Genomic DNA, 10,637 nt, shown 5'->3' on the forward strand with positions numbered 1-10,637 from the left:
ATTCAAATAACAAAAAGGCCTTGGCAAGGTTTGGTGGTCAAGGATCTCTATCCTAATCACTAACCACAACATGAGAATTGGCAAGGATCAACCCCACTAAGTCATCCTCTAACTAATAAAGGAAAGTCAAGTAAGCTATGTCAATCCAAGACCATAAGTCCTAGTTCTCCACTAAATCAATTAGTGAGATCTAGAGTTAATGGCTCCCAATCGTCAATCACTTGGACATTAGTAACTTAAGAGTTCCTAAGTTACCTTCCCAAGCCAAGAGCACTAAAATCTACTCTAAAATCCAACCAAGTATTTTATCAAATACTTGGAAGGCATAAAAGGAAAGCATAGTAAAAAGTGTAAGGAAAGTAAATCTACACTACTTAATTGCAAGAAATTAAACAACAACAAATCAAATGAACAATAAAGGAACATGAAAACATAAATTGCATTGAAATGAAAATAGAAGAAACAAAAGTGCATGAACATAAAAGTAGAGAATCACAAGAATGAAATACAAAATTAGAGAGAGGAGAAGAAGAATAACTAGAAATTGTAAAGGAAAAGTAAATCAAAGTATGAAATTAAACTAGATCTAAGAGTTCCTAATCTAGATCTAAAACCTAATCCTAATCCTAGAGAGAAGTGAGAGCTTCTCTCTCTAAAACTAACCTAAACTAAACTAATCATCAAAAGTATGTAAAGTATGTTGATTTCCCTTCAATCCTTGGCTTAAATAGCATCAGAAATGAGTTGGATTGGGCCCACAAGGCTTTAGAATTCGCTGGCCACGTATTGCTTTAAGTGGATCATATGGCAGCAACAATGTGTGCACGTATAGTGCGCGTACGCATCACCATACGTGTAGAAAATATGGCAAATCTTATATCGTTTCGAAGCCCCAGATGTTAGCTTTCCAACGCAACTAGAACCGCATAATTTGGACCTCTGTAGCTCAAGTTATGGTCATTTAAGTGCGAAGAGGTCGGCTTGACAGCTTTTGCGATTCCTTCATTTCTTCATGAGTTCTCCATTTTTACATGCTTTTCCTTCATTCCCTTGATCCAACCTTTGCCTCCTAAATCTGAAATCACTTAACAAACATATCAAGGCATCTAATGGAATCAAAGGTAAATCAAGATTAAACAATTAAGGACCTAAAAAGCATGTTTTCACTCTTAAGCACAATTAAAGGAGAATTTACAAAATCATGCTATTTCATTGGATAAATGGGAGAAAGGTTGACAAAACCCTCTAAATTCCATACAAGAAAAACCCTACAAATGGGGTTTATCAACCTCCCCACACTTAAACCCAGTATGTCCTCATGCTTAAACCAAGAGAAAGCAAAGGGTATCAACATTTATTCAATGTGAGCTAATCTAAATGCAACCTAAACTATATGTGTCTATCTATATGAATACAACTAAATGCAAAATGATTCTACCTACTTGGTTAAAAATAATTCAATCTCCAAGACATACATGCACAAGTAGGGTTAAGGTCCTATGACGACTCATGAATCCTACCAATTTAAATATCAAAATGAAGTTCAAGTAGACTTGCAAGAAGAATGCTCATGAAAGCCGGGAATCAAGGAATTGAGCATCGAACCCTCACCGGAAGTGTTTGCACTCTAGTCACTCAAGTGTGTAGGGTCGATTCTCTCAATTCTCCCCTAATCATGCTTTCTAAGATTTGTTCTTCTTCTAACAATTAACATTTATTCAATGCATGCATACAAGTATCATAAGGTCTTTTCATAGGTTGTAATGGGGCTAGGGTCAAGGTAGGATGCATATATGGTTAAGTGAGCATGAAATTTGAATCTTTGATAAGCTTAAACTTCCCACCTAACCTATGACATCCTATACAATTTCAAAGCTATCCTAACTACCCATTTTTCTCACTTTTTCACATACTCATGTATTCCTTTTCATTTCACAACTTTATGCATTGACCCTTATTGAGCTTTGCTTTGGGGCATTTTGCCCCCTTTTATTTCTTTCTTTTTCTTTGTTTCTTTCTTTTTTCTATATTTTTTTCTTTTCTTTTCCATATTGTTTTTTTCTTTTCCTTTTCCTTTTTCTCATTTTTTTTCTATATACAAGATCATCAATTCATAAGGTTTTACATTCATTACACATGAGCATGTACCCAATTCTCAATATTTACAACAAAAATACAAAACTACCCTTTTATTTACCCAATGTTCCAAGATTTCCCACACTTAAATGACACACACACACACACACACACTAGTATAAGCTAATCAAAGATCCAAATTAAGGACTTTTATTGTTTTCCGCTTTAAGGCTTGTAATGTGCTAAAATTATGAACAAAGTGGGTTAAGCATAGGCTCAAATTGGCTAACAATGGAAGATAAAGGGTAAGGCTATTTGGGTAAGTGAGCTAGATGAAATAATGGCCTCAATCATATAAATGCATGAATATACAAAATAATGGATATAAAGAATTGAACAAATCAAAGATCACAATCATAGAAAGAGAACAATGCACACAAGAAGGAAAAATAAGTGGTTATAAGATGTAACCATACCATTAGGTTCAAATCTCACAAGCTTGTGTTCTTAGCTCAAAACCATGTTCCAAAATAAATTCTTTCAAGCAAGTTCAACAAAAAATGTTTTCAAATTGGTAGGGTTCCCTAAAAACAATTTCTTGGAAAAGAAATCATCACCCTAACCAAGTAGTCCTAATAGGAAAGAAGTGGTAAAAATATGTACAAATTCTAACTAACATGCAACCTATCATGCAATGCAACAACTATCTAACGAAAAAATTGGTGTTGAAAAAGAAATTGTTACCCATGGAGATCGGTCAGACGACCCCCCCACACTTGAAGATTGCACCGTCCTCGGTGTATGCAAAGAAGAGCAAGGTGGATGGGTTGCTACAATTGATGAGCTCCGTCAAAAGATTGTGCGAATGACTTGTTTATTGCCCCATTTAAAAGCTTTTCCTTTTCCTCCTTTCTTGGTGGCCAACCTAAAAGGAGAGAAAAAGAAAGAAAATTAAGCCTACAACAAAGATATCAAAGCAAAGATAACATAGGCGGGGGCGAATGCCAAATCAGGGTAAGGTTCTCACTACATGTTAGCTACGCATGTAAGTGAGAAAGCAATATAAGCTAATGACATATTAACTAATACTTGATGCAAGAGTAAAGTCAAAGCATGAAGAGCATATTGAGCATCAAGTTCAAACAAGAAAAGGTGGGTTATGAAGACAATAAGAGGTCATATCAATGCACAAAGACGCAAGTGTCATACAAGATTAAGCATTGATTTAAAGTTTCATCACCCAACAATATCAAACAAGTCAAAAGGCACAAAAATAATGCAAGAAATTCTCAACGATTGAGTATAAGAATGCAACACCATTATTAAAATGAGAAACTTAGAAAATAAAATGAAAACAAACTATAGAAACAAAATTAAAATGCAAAGAATAAAAGTATGCAAATGCAATAGACAAAAGAAAATGGAAGAAAAGAAAAAAATTTCAGCATTTTATTTATTTATTTATTTATTTATTTTATTTATTTATTTATTATTTTATTAAAAAAAATTTTCAAGAGAGGAAGAAGAAAGGTAGAAAGAAAGAAGAAGAAAAGAAGAAAGAAGAAGAAAGGAGAAAGGAGAAAAGAGAAAAACAGGGTGCAAATCCATGCGTACGCGCGCATGGTGCGCGCGCGTCGATGGTTTTTTTTTTTCGAGAGTGACGCGTATGCGTCATGTACGCATACGCGTCAGTGGTTTTGTGCCAAAGGCACAATGCGCGCACAGCGTTCACACAACTCACGGGTTTTTGGCTTGGAGGTGGAATTTCTCAATCCACGCGTACGCGTATGGTGTGCGAAATCGTGATCATTCCTTCCTTGGTAACGGCACTACAAACTCAATAGCACGTTCATGTTCTTAATTCTATTTCACAACTTCGTACAACTAACCAGCAAGTGCACTGGGTCGTCCAAGTAGTAAACCTTACGTGAGTAAGGGTCGAGCCCACGGAGATTGTCGGATTGAAGCAAGCTATGGTCACCTTGTAAATCTCAGTCAGGCGGATTCAACTGATTTTATGAATTGATAAGTAAAAGATAAATAAAATATAAAATAGGATAGTGGTACTTATGTAATTCATTGGTGAGAATTTCAGATAAGCGTATAGAGATGCTTTCGTCCCTCTGAACCTCTGCTTTCCTGCTGTCTTCATCCAATCCTTCCTACTCCTTTCCATGGCAAGCTGTATGTTAGGCATCACCGTTGTCAATGGCCACCTGTCCTCTCAGTGAAAATGGTCCAATGTGCTGTCACTGCATGGCTAATCATCTGTCAGTTCTCGATCATACTGGAATAGGATCCATTGATCCTTTTGCGTCTGTCACTACGCCCAGCACTCGCGAGTTTGAAGCTCGTCACAATCATTCAATCCCTGAATCCTACTCGGAATACCACAGACAAGGTTTAGACTTTCCGGATTCTCAAGAATGGCCGTCCATGGGTTCTAACTTATACCACGAAGACACTAATAACTCGGACTCGGTCCCCTGTATTAGATATCCAAGAGATATCCATTCAATCTAAAATAGAACGGAAGTGGTTGTCAGGCACGCGTTCATAATTTGGAAATGATAATGACTGTCACGATCATCACATCCATCATATTGAAGTGCGAATGAATATCTTAGAAGCGGAATAAGTTGAATTGAATAGAAAAACAGTAGTACTTTGCATTAATCTTTGAGGAACAGCAGAGCTCCACACCTTAATCTATGGTGTGTAGAAACTCTACCATTGAAAATACATGAGTGATAAGGTCCAGGCATGGCCGAATGGCCAGCCCCCAAAACGTGATCAAAGGATCAAAATATGAAACTAAAGATGTTTCGAAGATAGTAAAAAGTCCTATTTATACTAAACTAGTTACTAGGGTTTGTAGAATTGAGTAAATGATACAGAAATCCACTTCTGGGGCCCACTTGGTGTGTGCTTGGGCTGAGCATTGAGCTTTACACGTGTAGAGGTCTTTCTTGGAGTTGAACGCCAGTTTGTAACCTGTTTCTGGCGTTTAACTCCACTTTGCAACCTGTTTCTGGCGTTTGACTCCAGAATGCAGCATAGAACTGGCGTTCAACACCCGTTTACGTCATCTATCCTTAATCAAAGTATGAACTATTATATATTGCTGGAAGGATCTGGATGTCTACTTTCCAACGCAATTAAGAGCGTGCAATTTGGAGTTCTGTAGCTCAAAAAAATCTACTTTGAGTGCAGGGAGGTCAGAATCCAACAGCATCTGCAATCCTTCTTCAACCTCTGAATCTGATTTTTGCTCAGGTCCCTCAATTTCAGCCAGAAAATACCTCAAATCACAGAAAAACACACAAACTCATAGTAAAGTCCAGAAATGTGAATTTTAATTAAAAACTAATAAAAATATACTAAAAACTAACTAAATTTCACTGAAAACTATGTAAAAACAATGCCAAAAAGCGTATAAATTATCCGCTCATCACAACACCAAACTTAAATTATTGCTTGTCCCCAAGCAACTGAAAATCAAATAGGATAAAAAGAAGAGAATATACTATAAATTCCAAAATATCAATGAAACTTAGCTCTAATCAGATGAGCGGGACTTGTAGCTTTTTGCCTCTTTAATAGTTTTGGCATCTCACTTTATCCATTGAAGTTCAGAATGATTGGCATCTATAGGAACTCAGAGTTCAGATAGTGTTATTGATTCTCCTAGTTCAGTATGTTGATTCTTGAACACAGCTAATTTATGAGTCTTGGCCGTGGCCCTAAGCACTTTGTTTTCCAGTATTACCACCGGATACATAAATGCCACAGACACATAACTGGGTGAACCTTTTCAGATTGTGACTCAGCTTTGCTAAAGTCCCCAATTAGAGGTGTCCAGGGTTCTTAAGCACACTCTGTTTTTGCTTTGGACCTTGACTTTAACCGCTCAGTCTCAAGTTTTCACTTGACACCTTCACGCCACAAGCACATGGTTAGGGACAGCTTGGTTTAGCCGCTTAGGCCAGGATTTTATTCCTTTAGGCCCTCCTATCCACTGATGCTCAAAGCCTTGGATCCTTTTTATTTACCCTTGCCTTTTGGTTTTAAGGGCTATTGGCTTTTTGCTCTTACCTTTTGGTTTAAAGAGCTTTTGGCTTTTTCTACTTGCTTTTTCTTTTTCTTTTTCTCTTTTTTTCGCAATTTTTTTTCTCTTTTTTTTTCTGCAAGGTTTTGTATTCACTGCTTTTTCTTGCTTCAAGAATCATTTTTATGATTTTTCAGATTATCAAATAACATGTCTCCTTTTCATCATTCTTTCAAGAGCCAACATATTTAACATTCATAAACAAAAACTTCAAAAGACATGCACTGTTCAAGCATTCATTCAGAAAACAAAAAGTATTGTCACCACATCAAAATAATTAAACTAGTTTCAAGGATGAATTCGAAACCATGTACTTCTTGTTCTTTTGTAATTAAAATATTTTTTATTCAAGAGAGGTGATGGATTCATATTCATAACTTTAAGGCATAGACACTTAGACACTAGTGATCATATAGTAAAGGCACAAACATAAATAAAACATAAAGCTCCAAAATCGAAAAACAGAAAATAAATAGACAAGGAGATTAAGGAATGAGTCTACCTTAGTGAGGGTGGCGTCTTCCTCTTCTTGAAGAACCAATGGTGCTCTTGAGCTCCTCTATGTCTCTTCCTTGTCTTTCTTGCTCTTCACTCATAGCTATTTGATATTCTCTAATTTCATGGAGGATGATGGAGTACTCTTGATGCTCCACCCTTAGTTGTCCCATGTTGGAACTTAATTCTCCTAGGGAAGTGTTGATTTGTTCCCAATAATTCTGTGGAGAAAAGTGCATCCCCTGAGGCATCTCAGGGATTTCATGGTGAGGAATCTCCTCATGCTCATGTTGAGGTCCATGATCTCTTATTTGCTCAATCCTTTTCTTAGTGATGAGTTTATCCTCTTCAATGAGGATATCTCCCTCTATGTCAATTCTAGCCGAATTGCAGAGGTATCATATGAGGTGAAGAAAGGCTAACCTTACCCAAGTGGAGGACTTGTCAGCTACCTTGTAGAGTTCTTGAGGTATAATCTCATGAACTTCCACCTCTTCTCCAATCATGATACTATGGATCATGATGGCCCGGTCTATAGTAACTTCAGACCAGTTACTAGTAGGAATGATTGAGCATTGAATGAACTCTAGCCATCCCCTAGCCACTGGTTTGAGGTCATGCCTTCTTAATTGAACCGGCTTGCCTCTTGAGTCAATTTTCCATTGAGCTCCTTCCTCACATATGTCTATGAGGACTTGGTCCAACCTTTGATCAAAGTTGACCCTTCTTGTGTAGGGGCGTGCGTTCTCTTCCATCATTGGCAAGTTGAACGGCAGCCTTACATTTTCCGGACTTAAATCTAAGTATTTTCCCCGAACCATGGTGAGCCAATGCTTTGGATTCGGGTTCACACTTTGATCATGGTTCCTAGTGATCCATGCGTTTGCATAGAACTCTTGAACCATTAGGATTCCGACTTGTTGAATGGGGTTGGTGAAAACTTCCCATCCTCTTCTTTGGATTTCAAGTCGGATCTCCGGATACTCATTCTCCTTGAGCTTGAAAGGAACCTCAGGGATCACTTTCTTCTTGGCCACAACTTCATAGAAGTGGTTTTGATGGACCTTTGAGATGAGTCTCTCCATCTTCTATGACTCAGAGGTGGAAGCAATTGCCTTCCCTTTCCTCTTTCTAGAGGTTTCTCTGGTCTTAGGTGCCATAAATGGTTATGGAAAAACAAAAAGCTATGCTTTTACCACACCAAACTTAAAATGTTTGCTCGTCCCTGAACAAAAGAAGAAGGAAAGAAGTAGAAGAAGAAGAAAAATGGAGGAGAGGGAGAGAGAGATGGTTTCGGCCAAGGGAAAGAAGAGAGGGTTTTGTTGTGTGAAAATGAAGAGGGAATGAGGGGTTTATATAGGAGTGGGGAGGGGTTTAGGGTTTGGGAGGGAAATTATGTTGAATGTAAAGGTAGGTGGGGTTTTTGGGGAAGAGAGGATGGATGTGATTGGTGAAGAGATGATGGGGAAGAGTGATTGAGTTGATTGGTGAGGGGTATTTGGGGAAGAGAGTTATGGAAAGGTGTGAAGAGGAGAGAAGAAGTAGGTGGGGATCCTGTGGGGTCCATAGATCCTGAGGTGTTTGAGGATTTTTTTTCATCCCTGCACCCTTTAGACGTGTAAAACGTCCTATACATGCAATCCTGGTGTTTAACGCCAGACTATAGCATGTTTCTGGCGTTAAACGCCACTTCCTAGCTTGTTTTGGGCGTTCAACGCCAGTCTATAGCATGTTTCTGGCGTTGAACGCCAGTATGGTGCATGTTTCTGGCGTTAAACGCCAGTCTGATGCTTGTTTCTGGCGTTTAACGCCAGCCTTCCTCTGGGTGCAATCCTGGCATTTAAATGCCAGACTACTGCTTATTTCTGGCATTTAACACTAGTTTCATGCTCTGTTCTGGCATTAAACGCCAGCCAGATGCTCCTTACTGGCGTTTAAATGCTAGTAAGCCCTTCCTACAGGGTGTACTATTTTCAATGCTGTTTTTCATTCTGTTTTTGATGTTTCAATAGTTTTTATGACTTCACATGATCATCAACCTAATAAAACATGAAATAACAAAGAGAAAATAAAATAAAATTGATTAAATAACATTGGGTTACCTCCCAACAAGCGCTTCTTTAATGTCAATAGCTTGACAGTGAGCTCTCATGGAGCCTCACAGATAATCAGAGCAAGGTTGAGACCTCCCAACACCAAACTTAGAGTTTGTTGTGGGGGTTCAACACCAAACTTAGAATTTGGTTGTGGCCTCCCAACACCAAATTTAGAGTTTGACTGTGGGGGCTTTGGTTGACTCTGCAGTGAGAGAAGCTTTTCATGCTTCCTCTCCATGGTTACAGAAGGAGATCCTTGAGTTTTAAACACAAGGTAGTCCTCATTCAGTTGAAGGACCAACTCTCCTCTGTCCACATCAATCACAGCTCTTGCTGTGGCTAGGAAGGGTCTTCCTAGGATGATGGATTCATCCTCATCCTTCCCAGTGTCTAGTGATTATGAAATCAGCAGGGATGTAAAGGCCTTCAACCTTTACTAACACGTCCTCCACTAGTCCATAAGCCTGTCTTCTTGAGTTGTCTGCCATCTCTAATGAGATTCTGGCAGCTTGCACCTCAAAGATTCCCAGTTCCACCATTACAGAGAGGGACATGAGGTTTATCCCTGACCCAAGGTCACATAGAGCCTTCTCAAAGGTCATGGTGCCTATGGTACAAGGTATTAAGAACTTTCCAGGATCCTGTTTCTTCTGAGGCAATCTCAGTTGATCCAGATCACTCAGTTCATTGGTGAGCAAGGGAGGTTCATCTTCCCAAGTCTCATTACCAAATAATTTGGGATTCAGCTTCATGATTGTACCAAGGTACTTGGCAACTTGCTCTTCAGTAACATCCTCATTCTCTTCAGAAGAAGAATACTCATCAGAGCTCATGAAGGGCAGAAGGAAGTTCAATGGAATCTCTATGGTCTCTAGATGAGTCTCAGATTCCTTTGATTCCTTAGAGGGAAACTCCTTATTGATCACTGAACGTCCCAGGAGGTCTTCCTCACTAGGATTCACGTCCTCTCCCTCCTTTGTAGGTTCGGCCAGTTTGGTTATACCAATGGCCTTGCACTCTCATTTTGGATTCTCTTCTATATTGCTTGGGAGAGTACTGGGAGGTGTTTCAGTGACCCTTTTATTCAGCTGGCCCACTTGTGCCTCCAGATTTCTAATGGAGGACCTTGTTTCATTCATGAAACTTAAAGTGGCCTTAGATAGATCAGAGACTATATTTGCTAAGTTAGATGGATTCTGCTCAGAGTTCTCTGTCTGTTGCTAAGTGGATGATGGAAAAGGTTTACTATTGCTAAACCTGTTTCTTCCACCATTATTAAAGCCTTGTTGAGGCTTTTGTTGATCCTTCCATGAGAGATTTGGGTGATTTCTCCATGAAGGATAATAGGTGTTTCCATAGGGTTCACCCATGTAATTTATCTCTGCTATTGCAGGGTTCTCAGGATCATAAGCTTCTTCCTCAGAAGATGCCTCTTGAGTACTGTTGGATGCAGCTTGCATTCCATTCAGACTCTGAGAAATCATATTGACTTGCTGAGTCAATATTTTGTTTTGAGCTAATATGGCATTCAGAGTATCAATTTCAAGAATTCCCTTCTTCATAGGCGTCCCATTATTCACAGGATTCCTTTCAGAAGTGTACATGAACTGGTTATTTGCAACCATGTCAATGAGTTCTTGAGCTTCTGCAGGCATTTTCTTTAGGTGAATGGATCCACCTGCAGAATGGTCCAGTGACATCTTTGATAGTTCAGACAGACCATCATAGAATATATCCAGGATGGTCCATTCTGAAAGCATGTCAGAAGGACACCTTTTGGTCAGTTGCTTATATCTCTCCCAAGCTTCATAGAGGGATTCACCTTCTTTCTGTCTGAAGGTTTGAACATCCACTCTAAGCTT

The 10,637-nt window shown here is 38.8% G+C and overlaps 1 non-coding gene across 1 annotated transcript; it reads left to right on the forward strand.

Annotated features, from left to right (window-relative positions):
* The first annotated feature begins 10,529 nt into the window (after positions 1 to 10,529).
* LOC148568155 (small nucleolar RNA R71) lies at positions 10,530 to 10,637 on the forward strand. The gene has a single exon (XR_015882404.1). It is a non-coding gene; the product is annotated as a small nucleolar RNA R71 (small nucleolar RNA).

This window comes from Arachis ipaensis, chromosome B4, assembly GCF_059453495.1.
Source record: "Arachis ipaensis isolate K30076 ecotype BB chromosome B4, ASM5945349v1, whole genome shotgun sequence".
In the NCBI taxonomy this organism is placed as follows: domain Eukaryota; kingdom Viridiplantae; phylum Streptophyta; class Magnoliopsida; order Fabales; family Fabaceae; genus Arachis; species Arachis ipaensis.